Below are 17,685 nucleotides of genomic sequence, written 5' to 3' on the forward strand. Positions count from 1 at the left end.
GGCTGTCAATCTTATCCATAGTAAAAAAACAATAACTGAGCTCTTGGAAAACAGGTCTGAAATCAAGACAACTTCTAAGCAAAAACAGCTATAGGGAAAGAAACACCAGTAACAAAGAAAACACAGTTAGCAGAGTTCTTGATATTTCAACAGGCAAGGAAACTTATGAGATATTTAGGAATGAACATTCCAAAAGAAATGGAAAGACTACAAAGTGAAAAAGTTAGGTGCTGCTTTTAAAAGACAAATATTACCTTGAGCAAAGAGGTAAACATTCAAATTCATTTCCAGGGAGCAAAAAGGCTTTTCCTGTTTCAGGTCTGACTTCCCCTTGCCCAGGAATCCCTTAAACTGCATTCAGAGACATGTAATCAAGTTTATATGGTAAAAGAATGGGGAGAAAACTGCCCAAGGGCTAAAGGAAGGTCCTGTTTGGGAGAAGGTAGTGGGGTAGGGGGAGACCAGGTGAAGAACCCTTACCTTTCCTCTCAGAGAGTTGTTAAAAGGTTGATTTTTCGTAAAATTTAGGGTCTTTTACTGCTTAACAGAATTCAAGAAGAAAAATTACTCCGGGATCTTTTCAAATCTGAAAGGATAAAACTGAAATTCCACATGTAACAGACTGACACAGAAAAAAAAAAAGGAACCAGGAATTAAATGCCTGTTGCTTGTTTTTCTTTTTTTTAAATCACGTTATGATCCTCTGAAACCTTGACAGAAATTTCCATGGATTTTCTTCTGAGACCTCAGACCAAGACATTCGAAAAAGAAAAAAAAAAAAAAAAAAAAAGGAAATGGGTGGCTAGACTGAAAATGGTTTATTCTTTATGAAAAACAAAAATTTGTCTGCTAAAGGTAGTTAGCCTAGTTCTCTTCTGGTGGAATTCAAGAATTCACTCCAAACAACTTGTGGATAAAAAGGCTCAGTTTGAATAATATTTCCAGTCAAAACACTGATCCATTCAAAGTGTTAATTCTGATTAGAAGGCCAAAATGGAACAGAGAGGCAAGAACTAAACTGTTTCTATATATTGCAACTGGAAAACAAAATATGCTGCCCACAAGTGAATAAGCCATTCATCAGACTACTGAAAAAGTAAAATTTACAAATTTCTCCCACCCATGCAGTAATTTCAGATAAAAAAATAACAAAGAATTACATTGTGACTATAGTGAAGTTTTTCAAGCCTATTTTAAAATACAGTAAGAAAACAAATTCCTTTAAAAGCAAACTGAAGAACAAAAAATTATTAAAAAAACCTGTATTTTTTACTCTAATGAACACTGTATTTTCAAATTCCCTGTTTTTCTGGTTTAGGCAAATAAAGACAACAATAGGATTACAACAATATACTTTTAGTTTTGCAGTCAGGTGTCTAATAAATCACTCTAAAACCCCTTTAGCAACTAAAATTAAAAAGCTTGTTCTAGATAGAGATATACAATTTTATGCAGCAGTCTTTTAGAAATAAAATCCAGTTTAAAAAAAAACTGTTTTGTTCTCAAGTGTTTACATTTCAGATTAATTTTTAAAGTTTTCTATAAATCTTCAACATTGTTCAGATATATAACCTAAACATGAAATGTGGCAAAAGTTGACAAGTTAATTTATTGCACACTGTAATCATCAATCTACGCTGATCTTCAGAAAAGATAAACCAGAAAATAGTTGCTCGTTCTGTAAAGGAGATAAAAGCAAATGGGGAACTCTGAAAGTGTTCCAGAAATGCAAATGTATACATCATTTGTGCTAAAGGCAACACCAACAATCTCCCTCAAACGAAGCCATATATCAACATGTAAGAACAAGGAGGCATTCTGCTGTCAGCAGAAAACAAAGGAAACATCGCCCATGATGAATAAGTGAGTTTTGAAAACAAAATGGCAACAAGAATTACATAGTACTTAAAAATTTATTTTCAGTGTTCTTCTATGGCACAACACACAGAGGTTGTAATCTAAAGGACAGACAAAACAGTGAAGGATACTGCAACTTGTCTGATTTTCCATGCATTTTCGATGTTCAAGCTCAACTTCATATTCCCAAACCTCCATGTTAGGTTCCTCACTTTTCCCTTGAGTTTCCCAAATTCCTTCTACATTATATTCAGCTCGTTGACTTGTTTTGTAGCCATGCCCTTCATTTCCCTTCTCCTTCCTCTCCTCTGCCACTGCACGCAACTCTGGTGCCAGGCAAGCACAAAACAGCTCACCATGGCTTCTGGAGCCCTCTAGCCATCAGGACCTCCATAGTTAATCACTGGTACCAAAGGCCAAATTGAAAAAAATCCTTGAGCTCAGGTCACAGTCTTTTCCTGAGCAGTCTGGGGAAGGGAACACCAATTTGCATTTCCTTGAATTTTAAAAAAACAAATTCACATTTGAAGCTTTTAAGATCTCTACCTTATCCACCAAATGCATTAAGTCAGCCAACATGCCCCAAAAATGAATGCAGGATGGAAGGTAGTGAATGTGTGAACTGGAAGGTAGAGACTATGTGAACTTGTCCCTTCAGGGGACAATAAAAAAAAATTACTTACTCAGCAGATTTTACTTATATAAGTCAGGTGATGATAAAGAAACCAAGAAGGGAAATAACGGGGTTCTGGATATAAATGCATCTGTTATCTAGCTGCAAATTAGGGCTGCTACTTTGAGCTAAGTCTTTAGTTCATCATTGGAAGAAAGGAAAACTGTCAGGTACATTTCTTGTTAAATACCTAAAGTTGCAAAGCCAAATTAATTCTAGTATATATCTATATGTATGTATACATATATATAACATTTTAGTGCTTCATATTTACTGATTTAGACCACAATCTCAATAGAGACAAAGACACAGTTTTCATGACCAACAGAATTAGTATTTGCTCACTCCAGAAGAGTACATTTTTGCAAACCCCAGCTTGAAGTCTATTTTTGGCACATTCCAAATCGGTTTAGCTTTAACACTGACTTGCAAAAGTGTGTCACTTTTTAAAATTATCCATTAAACGATACAACATAGTCATTAGAAACACCCACTCTTCAAAGCTCTGAAAGATCTATTACAGGGTAGTCAGGTAGGGTGAGCAACATTCTGCTTGCTCCCTGCTCCTCCCAAAGTATGTTATCACATTTCAGCTGCCACTACTGAAATAAGTACGTAAATCCATAGTCACATTTCACTTTTGAAAACTAGAGCACTTATAATTTGGCACTAGAACCCTGAATTTAGACACTCTGAGATTATGACAAAACTCCACTGTTCATAAGGCATGCTACTGGGCAATAAATGTCATTCCCTGATTCATTTTCGAACAATGCAACATCTTAATAATAAAAAGGAATGTTATCCAGGCTTTGAGGAAAGATGCATGGATGAGTGATAAGATGAAGTATCTTCAGAGAAAAAGAATGAAGGGTAACTCATTGTCCCCAGAAAGAAAAGGTGAAAATAGCAATGGATATCTACCTGGTGAAAGCCATATGTATTTCAGGATTTTTTTCTGCACCTTTTCTAAAACATAGGCAAAAATTAGAACAAAATTTGATTGTTAATACAAAGCTATAATAAGTGTCACAAAACCTACTTTTTGGTGTGCATGGATATGCCTTTCCCCAGAGGGATAAAGCTCCTTATACCCTATTTCTGCCACATCCAACCACAAACCTGGGCAGATCCACTTTTTCATCACTTATACTTCACAGCAAAAGTGTGCCCTGGAGCAACAATCCTAAAAGGCAAACAATACCTCATTTCATAGCTCTTGCTTAAGTGCAGAAAGTGAATTCTTTCTGTGTATTTTCCAGAATCAGAAAGAAGTGGCACACATGAAAATATTTGTCAAGTAAAACCTGGGAGAGGTTCAAGAACACTTGAAGGTGTCAACAGGACTTGGAGGGGCAAAAGCCACTCAATTTTTCCTGCACAGAGAACAGTTGTCATGCTGAGGAAGCTGCCTCAGTTCTTGCTGAGCTCATTCCTGCTCTCACATTTCCAGGCACCAACTGCAGTTAAAGAAAAAAAACCCACAGCTTTTTATTTTTTTCATACTGATTCATCAAGATAGTTGTATCTTTTTGCAGCATGATGAGTGCCTAATTACAATGATTCAAATCTCTTGTCACCTTCAGGCTAGACTACAGATAGCAATGGGTTTTAGCCAGAGCAGATAGGGAAAATGAACTTGACACAGCACGCAATGGCTTGTTAAGCACAATATAATATTAAAAACATCACTCCCCTTTTTAATCTAGCCAGGAGGAGGGAGAAAAATCACATGATTTTGAGTTCAAAGTTGCTAAATCCCTTCTTCAGCAGGGGAACATGCTTGTCTGATTACATTTTCAGGTTGAATGCATTTGTCACTCTATCACCTTTCTCCACACTCAGTCCTGTTGGCTTCAGACAGCTCTTTCTCCTCCTAATATCACTGTAATTTCTCAGAAGTTCCTTCAGTCTACTCCCATGTTCCTTCTAGGGAAATGGTTATATGCAGGCTGGGCCCTCTAGTGCGTGGTGATGTTAATGCACCACATTCCCAGCGCTCTGGGCTTTGTTTTCCTCTACCAAGTAACTTCTGCCAGGGCAACTACTCCATTCAGGTGCCTTTTCCAAAGGGACCCTATTTCTGCTTTCATAACTTCAAAAGAAGGAGGAGTTGTCTGAGTGACAACACTCAGGGTGTTCTGTGGCTTATTGCCAAGACTCAAACTCAAGCACTCGGGCCCATGAACAGCAACTTCCGCTAAACCCCTGCAAAAAGAGCATCAAAAGCCCAGCAAGAAACCTGGGAGCTGAGGACAGAGAAGCAGCTTCCTCAGCAGGGACAGAAGTTCAGAACTTGAAGCTACTCAATACCTCCAATACAGGTCCTTTCTGAGGCCAATGACCGGCACTACCTTTGTGATCAGAGGCTGCACACAACAGGCACGGTGGGGGCTCTCCTTGCTGTACTTTCAGCTTTGGCTTAAGACAGAGAGTGAACCCCTGAGGCTGTGATTCCCTCAGTCACTCTGCTGCATGTCCTATCCAAACCCTTCAGCATTTAGAAAACCATCTTGTTGCTCCTCTACCACATTTTTGATTCCTCAGGTTCTATTTCAGGACCATTAACTTAATTATCCATATAATCTCAAACCATTTGCTTGTCTTTCACTTTTTGTTTCTTAGGATAAAAAGGACCTTGCTAACAGGCAAAACTGGAGATGATTAAAATGCTTTAAATAAAACCCCTGCAATTATACTTAGAAACCCCAGGTATTTTTACATCACTTAAAAAGTTTAGATTTTTAACGTAATGAGTGAAATGTCTTTAAAATAGGCAGAATTATGTACATAACCAAAATATACACTGACAAAGCCTGCAATTGTCCAGGGGGAAAACATAACAAAACATAACATAATAAAAAAACTGGCAATGGTACAATTAGTGTGAATGGCATCAGAATAATCTGCATTAATTCTCAACACAGCAGATAACTTCACTATGTCTGTATGACCTCTAAACTGAAAAACCCCACTAAAAAAAACAACTAAACACATCATCAAAGATCAACAAACATAGATATGAATGTCCTTGTATGAATGACTGCTCTTTACACCCTGATGAAGCTTTTCAGCCATAATCATTAACAAAGAAAAGGGAAGTCCAATTGAATAGAAACTCTCAGTACAGCCCAAGCTGCACATTTTGTTACAACTTCCCAGGTTACTGACAATTAAATTAAATGCACCTCTTGACTGCATCACACCCAGGCTATGTTATTGAAAGCTGTAAAGATGTATTTTGTTTTGATTTTAAAATAGCTTTTAAAACAGCTTCTGCCAACAAAGGCCTTCCTAGTTTTGGAGGAGAAAAAGTCATTATAAGAATCTTGTTAATGTCACAGAACATGAGGGAATAGCATACAAGTAACCAAATTTGCTAATGGGCTTGGAGTTACCTGAGGAAATCATTGCAAAGTGGCAGCATTTTGAAACTTGCTTTTTTTTCACCTCAACATTAATTTAAATTCTTATTTTAAAACCTTCAAAAAAAGGGTTCATGCCCTTTCAAGCTGTGTATTTGATTTGTGTCCAACAGGTGCAAAAAAGATGAAGAAGTTTATGAAAACCAAGAATGGGCTTAGGTTTAACTGCTGCAGATCCATTTAACATAAGGATCATAACCTGTCCTCATGGATTTTTAAATAGAACAGACTTAAATTTATACCCCTGACATTTATCAAAATGGAATAACAACTATTTATGGTCCCCCTGTCAATTCTGGTAGTAAAACCCTGGATGTGGTCACAGAAATTATAAATCTACATTGTTATCTGGAAAACAAAATTATTATAATAATTTTCTGCTATTACAAGCAATTGTCTTTAATTACCTCAATATATATTACTTAATTGCCTGAAAAGACATAATGTCAGCATGAATAGCATTGGTTTGGCAGCCCCAAATTAGGAACAGCCATTGAAATGGTGCACATTCTCTCTATTCCTTTCCTCAAAAATACAAGATCTCACAGAAGCTTGCCTACCTTGATATGTAATAAAATTTGAAAACTGAAATAATAAGGAATCAGACAATGCCAAAAAATTCAAGTGGTGTGTTCAGATCTTTTAATTATTAATCAGTTCACAGTTTGACCCCATCTTTCTATCAACCCATTTCTCATGTGGCTCCAATTTACACCACGGGTAAATGGCAATCTAATGGAAACAGTGGTACTGAGCACACAACCTAGAATGTGATAATTATTCTGGAGACAGACATACAAGGATGCCTTTACAGCATCAGTCAATCACTGGCAACCTGCTTTCATGAGGTTTCAAAAAAAAAAGAAATTAGTAGAACGAGAAATTTTTTAAAATATATAGCAGTTGCCCATTACAATGATTTCTGTGACTCTATTATAGATCAGCTTTTACAATCCTATAATACTGTGTATTCCAAAAAAACTTTCATAATTAACAAAGTTTGACTACAATTTCCAGCACAAAGATCATCTTCCCCCCCTTTTTTTAAAAATTTAAACACTTCAGTTCTGTGTTTGCATGGAAGGTTTTAGCAGGAGCTTTCAGGGAAGGAAGCTGCTGGAAGCTTTCCCTATTTCCAGCAGAGCCAGTGCCAGATGGGTCTAGCAGTGACTCCCTGCTGGACAAGGCTGAGCCCATCAGCAATGGGCTCCATTGCCTCAGGAATAACACAGTTATTTCCTCATTATCCTATTGATGGATAATAAATTAAACTGATTTCCCTGAGTTGAGTCTGTTTTGCCCATGACAGTGACTGGCTCTCCCTGTCCTTACCTTGACCTTTTTGTTGTATTTTCTCTCCCTCCTCTGTCCCACTGAGCAAGCGAATGAGATAGGCTTTGGTGAGCACCTGATGTCCAGCCAGGGTCACCCCACCACAGCTTCACCCATGATCTCTCACCTATAACAAACACTGTTTAAAAATGCATTCATCTGGGCAGTGTGGAGGTATCTTGTCTCCAAAGAGAGCTGTGACTGACCAGTCTAGCTAGCTGCAACATTTGGCTCCCTCCATTTTCACAGATGTAAAAGATACAATTTAATTAACTCATCCACACAAGTGGCAGAGCAAAACAAAACCACTAAATGGCTGTGGCAGGGGGAAGGAATTTCCCCAGAGTTAAGTAGTTTCTGTATTTTACTCAAGCCTTTATTTTACGTAAGTCTTTTTAGGACTGATACAATTTCAGAGTCTGTCTCACTTCTATCTGTGGATTTCTTTTCCCAAAATCTTTGTCTGAATTGGGTTTGCTCAAAATAAAGTCACAGCTGCTGCTATAATTCTGTGTGAGGCTTCCTTCTCGTCCACATTCATGTTAAGGGACGCAGCAATATTTTCACCATTTTCCTTATTCCTCTACTTTTAAACAGAAGGCCAACAGCATAATCTTCACACTAATCCATGAAACGGATTACAATTATATATATGTTAGAAAATATGCAGAATTTTCATTCTTCAGTTTTCTTGCCCTATTCAGCAAATACTGCAGTATTTCCTTTCATGATAACATTTCTTTGATCTCAGCAAAGAGATTTTTTAAACTTCATTGTTAGAAATACAAGTAGAATAACTAACTTACATGGCCTCAATTAGAAAATGGCATTTGCTGCAGTTCATTCATGATGAGGGAGTTTTAAAATTCACAGCATGCCATCTCCTGAAAATCAAGCAGCAGCACTTCACAGGTAGGCCACTCCTGGAGCTTTATGCAAAGTCTGCACTCACATGTCCTTGAATTCAGAGTGACTAATAACCTCAGCAAGGTGCACATTTGAAAAGAACACTCATGCTGAAGTTGGCATTTATTCACTGGCATTATGGGTGGCATATTTTACAGCTGCTTGTTCAGGAATATTCAACCACCTGCACACTGTGTGTCATTGCACTGGAGCTCAGCCACATGCTCAAGCTGTAAGTGTTGCAGTTTTGGTAATCGGATTCAGAAAACAAGCATGACAGAGTGAAATTCATTTATTAAGTCATTTACTAAATAGGGATACTACTTGATATATTACAAAGCAGACAGACAGAAAAAGACACTTAGGGGTTTCCCAATACCACATACCAAAAAAATTCTACCCAGAAAACAAATAAAAAACCCTCCAAGGGGGAAAAGTTGATAAAGTTAAATATAATCACTGACAGATGCCAAAGAAGCTACTCCAGCAAGATCTCTACAGAATATAAATATTTAATTTACTCCCAAGGAGTAAGGTCTGCTTACTACCTGAGTATTTATTCAAATGAAACTCCCACCAACATCACTGTTTCATAGCTGTCCTGCTTTTGTATTTTAACACAAGAATGGCACTATGTTACAAGTTTTCCAGTACAAGTTTTCCTAGACTGAATTCCACAGGAAGAGACCTCTGCCACAAGTTGAAGAGTAACAAAGTTAACAGCACTCCTAAGAGGTAGGGGACTTTGCCTGCAGGGTTCCAGGAACATTCTGGGCTTTCTTTCATATAACTTGTGTCACAAGCTGCACCTCATTCACTGACATTACATCACTATGGCTCTTTTGTCTCAATTTCAACTTATTAATTACATTTACAAAGGAAATCTTCCGATATCTTAAAAAAAAAAAAAAAAAAAAAAAAAAAAGCCAACTGCATCCTGGGCTGTGGTGTAAAAAGACAGATGGCCAACAGGTCAAGGAGGAGGACTCCCTTTTTCTACTCTGCTCTGCTGAGACTCCACCTGCAGTTCTGCATCCAGCTCTGAAGCCCCCAGCAAAGAAAAGTAAGGACCTGTTACGGATGGGTCTAGAAAAAAAGCCACAAAAAAGGACTGGAGGAAAGGAACAGCTCCCCTTTTTAAAAAGGTTGGGAGACTTGGGGGTTTTTAGCCTGGAGAAGAGAAGGCTCTAGGGAGACCTTATGATAGCCCATTAATACTTAACGGGTGGCTTATCAGAAAGGGGGAGAGGGACTTTCTACATGAGGTCTGGAGTGACAAGACCAAGGGCAACAGTTCTTATCCAGAAAAGAGTAGATTTGGATTAGATATAAGGAAGAAATTCCTTACTCTGAGGGGTTGAGGCACTGGAACAGGTTGCCCAGAAAAGCTGTGGATGCCCCAAGCCTGGCAGGATTGAAGGCCAGGTTGGATGGGGCTAGGAGCAACCAGATCTAGTGGAAGGTGTCCACAGTGCATTGGACCTCAAAGGTCCCTTCTAGTCCAAACCACTTTGTGATTCTGTGACAAAAGCAGCAGACAACTCATTGCAATTCACTGCATCTGGTTGTAATTGGAACAAAAACTGGCAAAAGAGTGGATTGGGAAGCATCTACTTAAATACACCGATGAGGTACAAAAGAGTGCAAAGCTTTGTACATTAAGCTTTATATTTGTGCCTGCTTTTCTTTATACTTCTATTTAAGGAACAGTCAATATAACCATTAAGAAAGAAATAATTTTTTTTTAATTGATGATAAAATTGGAAATAATGCCGTGATTTTGAAGTCCATACACACCTATTCTTCCAGCACAACTCTCTAATGCATTTTACAAGCCTTCCATTTCTCAGGCAAGACAAGCTCAACATTACAAACCCACCGAAGTGTCTTCCAAAAATGCAGACTGTCCTTTACAGGTGCAGTTTTTAAAAGTTTAGTCATTTCTGTCTAAAAATTATGCTACCAGATGGTGTAACTACACTGCAGTGGATACTCTTGTCATCTCAGAGGCACATTCAAGAAGATAATCATCTCTCAGATTTTATTCAATACAAGATAATGGATCACTCTACTCACTCAGAAGTTTGGGTACAACTGCCTGGGACCAACTACAATGGATAAAAAATTACCTTATCAATGTTCAGTAGGCCTCAGTTCCCATGAAAAGGAATGTGACAACTCAGAACCCACCAGTGGCCCTCGGAAGGCAAGGTGATGTCCACCAGCACTGCAGAGGATTCCCAGCTTTCATTATAGGAATCAGTGGCATTCATTTAGCAAGGACAGGGCCTAGCACTGTAGTTAAACTATGGTACTGTTTATGACACTTCACTAATTTATGTCCCACACGGCTGTGTTGAACAAATAAACCATGTGCAGCATGCTGCTGTTCTGAATTCTCTCTGCAGGTTTGAAGTCCTTGAATCACATTCCCCTCCAATCTAGTTTGTCAGGAGTCACAAGTGGTCCAATTACACAGGCAACTGACCCACTACTGCTAAAAAACTGCCTCTTGTGAAACTCCATGAAGGTAAGAAACATCACAGTATTGGCATTCTCCTGGACACGACCCTGTGATGGTCAAGTACAAACAGAAAAAAGTGAGCAGCAGGTGGAGAAGAGCCTTATTCTATTTCTCTAAACACCACAGATCTTATTTTTCCAACAAAAACATGGCACTTGTCCTTGTTCTGGCAACACTGAAATACTGAAATACTTAGATGGTAATAAATTCAAGCTAGTGATTTTATAAACCTTTTAGATACACTTTTATTCTTTCCCTGAAACCTTGTAAGCTGGGGATTCACTTCCAAGATAGTTTTCCTATCAAATACAGCATATATAGGTTATAAAATCCCAAAAGGTTTAATAACCACTTTTTTTTACAGAAGTTCATTAACAGGTTTGCCAAATTACCCAGCCCAGAATTGTGTGTATATATTATTAAACCCTATTTTAAGCTTGCATATTACTTCCCTTAACAGTCTATTAGTTCCTCTGTTTGGTGTTTTATATATTTACAAAGATACTCAAAAGTTTTGTCTTATTAAGAGAAAAATTGCACAGAATGAGAAAAACTTCTTAGGTAACTTTGGAATCTTTTAACTTGTAAATTAGCAATGAAAGCATTGAGCTAAGTCTTTGGGAATATATTTGAAGTCTTAATGAAAGGGTCAGATTACAAAAAGCCATAGTGGGAGTATTATATGAGGAAGCTTTAAAGTTAGTTGCAGTGTATTAAAAAAACAACATTCAAATAAATTATTTTTCACTGCAGTATGCCAAGTTTTTGGAGATAGAATTAAAATTGGGCTTTCATTTTAGACCAAGTAAAGCATAATACTAGACTATAATACTGCATATACTAGTGAGATCCAAATGCCCATGGTGTTGCAAGAGAACATTTTCCCTCAGGCATTTGAAATGTAATGCTTCTTTAATATTCTCTGTTGGATATTGTTAGAATGGAATTTCAAATATTTCCTGCAATTTGAGTTAAAGATTACTGAATAATGCTGAGCAGCAGAAAATTTTCGAAGCGTACATCTAAAGCTGGCACAGTAGCTTAATGTCCTGTTGTTTCTTGCTTTAGCAAAATTAATTTCTTCAGTCTTCAACCACGAATTCATGCACCACCTGGAGATACAAACCCATAATTTAACTGTGCTGTATTTCTAGCTCCCTTGCCTAATACACACTGAGGCCAGACTCTGTATGTCAGGCAACTATAACAGGAAAAGGCCATTTCAGAGCAATACTTTATATTCTCCCATATCAGACAGTAAGCAACTCCAAAAATAGTATCTGGCCCATTATTGTAAATAAATGGGATTACAGGCCACGAAACAAAAGCACATTCTATTATATAGACAAGAGTAACACCTTTCTAATAGAACTCAAAACATTCAAAAGGCTTCTATCCAATTAAGGTCCATTTTTTCCCCATATCTGTGTTAGTGCTTTACCATGGCTACTCTTTACAGGTAAGGGTAGATGGCAAGTTGAGCAAAAAGGCATAGCTGTATCATTCTAAAAGGAAACTAGAAAAACACAAACTGCAACCATGATTCCTGTTGCTTGATTACTCCATGGAGAAGCCTCCTTCATCCAAAGATGCAGCATCTTTCCACCATTTGTGCCATGATATAAGTGGTCCATTACCCAACTTTTTTTTCTGTGGCCATTGCTCCCTTCTCATTCATACTTGGGCACACAACTACCCTGAGTTCAAATTAACCAATTCCTCAACACCATCCCAGCCTGACAGAACAACTCCAAATGACTTCATGACAGGCCCAAGAGTTTCTAACATTTTCTTTGAGTATGAGCCTGAGGACCATTCTCATGGGTTCCAACATAACCCTCCCCAACACTGAACTAAAAAAAAAAACCAAAAAAATATATGCATGCCTGGTTTTGAGCAACAGGAAACTCCAAGTTATGCAGCATTGGTATGGACAACAGAGTCCACACAGCTGAAATCAGCTGGAATTTTATTTAGAGATGGGATCATTTAGCCCTGCAGTGTGCAACTGAATGAGTACAGGCATGTGCAGAGAGTACTTGTGTTTATGTGAGCAGAATGAATAAAGGCAATTTCTTCTTTCTTTACTCAAGTATCAGTAGACACTGAATATGGTCAGTATTATAAGCATGTATTCTACTAAAGCCACCCATAAACTCTGCTGCTGCCTAAAAATTGATTTGGATAAGGTTTCCAAAAGCAGGCCAGATACCAAAATGAATCTGTTAACTAGCAGAAAAACCTCCATACAGGAAACAAAGTGCTTAGTTGCCTCTTACACTTATTACTGATAAATTCATGTTTGAAAGTTTGAAAGTTATGTTTTACTTATGAATAATGCCATTAAGATAAGAGATTATCAGTCTTTTCTATCCATAAAGAATTATATTTTATACAATTAACAAAAAATCAACACTCTAAGACATCATTTTTCTTCCACCAGTATTTCCCAGGATATTTTCTATTTAATTCTTGGGGGGAAAAAAGGAGAAAAATTTAGTTTGTACAGTGGCAGCTATTAAGAATTTGGTTCTGCAAAAATACAGAAATAAAGTCACATGGATGTTGTAAAACAAGCTGAAATATTTTAAGCAAACTATGTGACCATAATTCATAGAACTAAGCCTAAGGAGAAAAACTCTTGTAACTGTGCAAGAGATTTGGCATGGAAGAGCATTCATCAGCCATTCTGACATGGAAAGGATGGATAAAGGAAGCAGATGGATTCACCCATCTGCACTGCACCTAAAAAAGGGAAAGTCATCATTATGGTTGCTAGCCTCTTGTTCAAAATGTATAACTTGATCATCAGGTTATAATGAACATATGCAAAAGAAAGTCTTACAAGAGAAAAAGCAAACATTTAGTTTTAGTAGGATGTGTTTCCCTTGACTAAATTGATTCACTTGACTAAATGCTTACCTCATTTAAAAAACTCCCAAGGACATCAGCTTAATCTTTCATCAGTTTACATCTAGTGGGGGGAACGGGTGCTGGTGCTCACGTTGGGTTTTTAATGTTGCAATGAATTAACTTTAAGAGTACAAGGTTTGCTTTGGTAGAACTTGAATTGTTAACACAGGTCATCTCTCTAGGATACCAACCTGCCTCTTCTCCTCCAGACAGTGACATTAGTGAGCATAAAACCCACACAGATCTGTCACAAAGTCTCTGTTCCACCAAGAGAAAGATAGATTTGTGTTAAGGTAGAAAAATCCAGTAACACTACTTCTCATGCACCAGGAACACAACCCTTCTGCTCACTTTGCAATAATTCAGAGATCAACTTTGCTGAATTTACAGCCAATATCTCAAAGTCTTTGTGCCGTGCCCAGTGTGGTTGTTTGGTTCGTGGGCTGGTTTTGTTTGGCTTTGGTTTTAAACAGGGATTCTCTGTAACCCAGACCTTGTAACAACTGTGAGAAGAAAACCCTCCCGAAGTGGTGCTCGGTGATGGATGAGGACAGATCTCCCAGGGTCCCTCAGCTCTGGGGGTGCCACTGTGAAGCCACTGTGCCACCACCCCCTCTGGCCAGTGATGGAGCCCTGAATGCTTTGGGCACCACAGCACCCACCTCAGATCTGACGTGCACCCACACCAGAGGACGCCTGAACTCTGAGTGTCCCCTGCCAAACCTACAATACCTGCTCATACTATTGACCTACTTAGGGAAAACAAATAAAAATAACTTTCTGTTCACAATTTTTATTAATATTTGACTCATGAATAGTTCATAAAGATTACTAATACATAGTACATGCAAGCTACAGATCATGTGTCCCTTTACAGGCAGCAGGTACATGAGTAAAGGATGTATTATTGCATCCTAGCTACCTGTTAAAAACATGCTGAAGGCTGTAAACATCGATTAATGATAATTACCCAACTTTAATTAAAAAACCAACTAAGCTGTTAAGAAATATAAAATAAGCAATGAAAAATTAAACCACTTCCATAGAAGATAAAATTTCTCTTTTACAAAGAAAGTTTTCACCACAGCAAAGACAAAATCTGGATTATAAATGGAATTTATAGATTGGCTTCTTCCTGACATTTAATGTCCATGCAGTACTACACGACTGAAGTTCAGAAATGAATGGTGAAAAATTATGTTTGGGACATTAGCACTAGGAATTAAAAAAACCCAACCCTGTATTAATTTTCTAAGCTATGATTTTAATAGTTCTTGTTCATATCTATATATTTTTTAAAATCTATTATAGATTTCTCACATACTTTAAAAAATAACTTTTGATTCTCTTAATTCTATTTCAGTATTTTTTTGTAATGTTTAACCTTAGTTCTGAAAAATCTCTTATTATTATTCCCTTGGACCAGAGCACAGAAGAGATTTACAAAACTATTTCAACTCTAGCATTTCGAGTTTTAAACCTGGCCACTATATAGTTAATTTTTCTTACATAGTCTTGTGCATTTTAAATGTTAACTATATCACATAGACTTAGCTACAAGAGACATGACTTGGTGACAACACTTGTAAGTAAATGCGTAAGATAAAAAACCTGTACTAGACACAGAGAGGATGATAAAAAGAGAACTTTACAAATTATTGAAAATTAAGTGTAAAAACTTACCTAAAAATATTCATCCGTTTCTATAGATGGCAAGGAAGTAAAAGAAAATCCCATCCAAAATACAGTTAAAGAAGACAGCCAGCTGTTAACAGAGAATAATTCATTTTAAAATATTTTTGAAAAAATTAAGAGATAATTCTGGCAGCCTACCCTTCAAAACTACTAGTTACCTTGAAAAATAATACTTAATCCCCTGAAAATGGAGATTAGAACATCTTAATACTTCAGTGTGCTGTTTAATTACCGATTTCCACGTAATTCAGTATCTTTTGAGTGCAAAAATTGCAAAGTGTATTTGAGAGTTAGCCCAGAGTCCAACTCACATGCACACTAAATTTCCATTACTTCATTTGCATGTAATGTTTCTATTTATGCAGCTTTTTGGCTTACAGTGCTACACGAAAGACTCATACTAATGAAACATTGGGGAGCATTAAAGAATATTCTTTTGAATTACATTTAAATTTTGCTTGGAAAACATCAAAGCTTAAAAAGCAGACACAAAATTTAAGAAGGAAATACTAGAAGTTTTGCTGACTTTAAAAATTATACCACATTCATAAACGGCAGCATTTTACAATATTTTTAGTTAAATCAGCACAGACAATAACTGAGTCCAACTTGGACTAATCATACTGAGATTGAAGATAAACTGATAAAAGTGCTTCTGACAAACAAAAGCATTTACACGTGGCTTTGCATCAAAACAAATCACTTTCAACACAAAGTAATGATTTGTTGTTATCTCCAATAGCAAATAATTCCAGGAGCACAAGCTTGGGCCAAAAAGGAGCAATAATAAGAAGAGTCTTACCTAGAGAAAAAAGTTTGAAAGTTTCAAGTTAAGCTCTTAACTGAAATACATTAAATCAATACAATCTGCCATGCTGACACAGACAAATCAGTTTACAGCCTGCTAACATTGATTTAGCTGGAAATTGATAAGAAATCAATTAAACTGAACCAATTATGGTCGGGGGAAATTACCTTATGCGGGTCCACATCAGGTTTTGTGTATATTTAAATCCTAAACAATCTTAAATAGTGTTAATTAAGTCTGTACAACGTCTGGGTGCAGAAAAGGTTAAGAGTCACCAGGGTAAAGCATCTTAAGACCCTCTGGGAAACTCTGACTGTGTTAAACAAGCTCCCTCCTCCTGACCAAGCTTCCCTGCGCTTCCCAGCAAGCCAGCCCTCAGCTCTGCTTGCAGCTATCCGGCTTTCAAACTTATCCACAGAAGGGAGCTTGGGTACGGCTCAGGTTTAATTCATAATAAAAACGTACGGTTATTGACTGATATGAATCCGTGCAGCTGGAGAACCTCAGCAAAGCCGGCGGGACCGCTCCCCCGGCACTGCCGCAGGAGCTGCCAGGGCCACAAGGCTCCTTCAGCCACGGCCCCTTCCGAGCTGTGACCGGCAGCGAGACCCGCCGGAACGGGAGCACTCTGCATCACAACTTCCATTTTACAGCACCTGCCCCAAAGGAGCGGCTTCCCCTTTCTGTCGCAGGACGGAAGAATTTGCCTCAGCATCCATGCTTACTATAAGAACTAGAGTAAGGCTTCAAACTAATCCTGCAGAAACACACCGGGGCAAGTGAGACCTTCACAGAACACTTAACTAACAGGGAATCCTGTCATGATCTGAGGGAAAAACTAGCTGTGCTATCCAAGACCTTCTTTTACACCCTAACAACAGTTTACGAAGTTCTGTTCTGTATTTCTGCCGGTAGCAGCCTCCCTTACAGCCAGACCAAAGGAATTTACTTCACTCAACATTTCGAAACACAAGTCAACGAGCAGCTTTTTTTGTACAAGTGATCGCTAGTTTAGCCACGCAGTTCTACCAGCGGAATAGCACAGGTAAGCTCTCAGCTTTCCCTGAAAATAAAAAGGGAAGGACCCAGTAACAGGATGGCAAAATTTCATGAAGTGTGGAGCACCGGGAACGCGCCGGCAGCTCCCCAGAGGAGGCCGGGCGGGAAGGAAACGCGCGGGAAACGCGAGGGGAACGCTCAGCCCGCCCCGGGCTCGCGGCTCCGGGATGCCCCGGGAGTGCCCCGCCGGGCAGGGCAGGGCAGGGCAGGGCCGGGCCGCGCACTCGCACCCACCGAGCGCTCCGAGTTCGCGGGGCGGCCGCGGGAGCAGCAGCGCCGCCGGCACCGGGGCCTGTCCCCCGCGTCACCGCAGCAACCGCGCGCGCCGCCCCCCGCGCATGCGCCGCCACAACCGCCCCCCGCGCATGCGCCGCCACAACCGCCCCCCGCGCATGCGCCGCCACAACCGCCCCCCGCATCCTCGCCGCCGAGGGCGCATGCGCGGCCAGAGATGCCCGCGCTTGCCGCAGCCCCCACCCCTCCCAACCGCGCG

At 38.9% G+C, this 17,685-nt stretch overlaps 1 protein-coding gene across 2 annotated transcripts in view; it reads right to left on the bottom strand.

The window, feature by feature from the left end:
- Positions 1–17,503, bottom strand: part of WDPCP (WD repeat containing planar cell polarity effector) — a 148,246-nt gene extending 130,743 nt beyond the window's left edge. For both annotated transcript variants that reach the window (XM_058020472.1, XM_058020471.1), the window contains exons 1-2: positions 17,427–17,503; positions 15,314–15,395 (exon numbers count right to left, since the gene is read on the bottom strand). The gene's annotated coding sequence lies outside the window, so the exon portion shown is untranslated. The remainder of the gene's footprint in view (positions 1–15,313; positions 15,396–17,426) is intronic.
- Positions 17,504–17,685: the final 182 nt, after the last annotated feature.

Source organism: Melospiza georgiana, chromosome 3, assembly GCF_028018845.1.
Source record: "Melospiza georgiana isolate bMelGeo1 chromosome 3, bMelGeo1.pri, whole genome shotgun sequence".
Classification (NCBI taxonomy): Eukaryota; Metazoa; Chordata; class Aves; order Passeriformes; family Passerellidae; genus Melospiza; species Melospiza georgiana.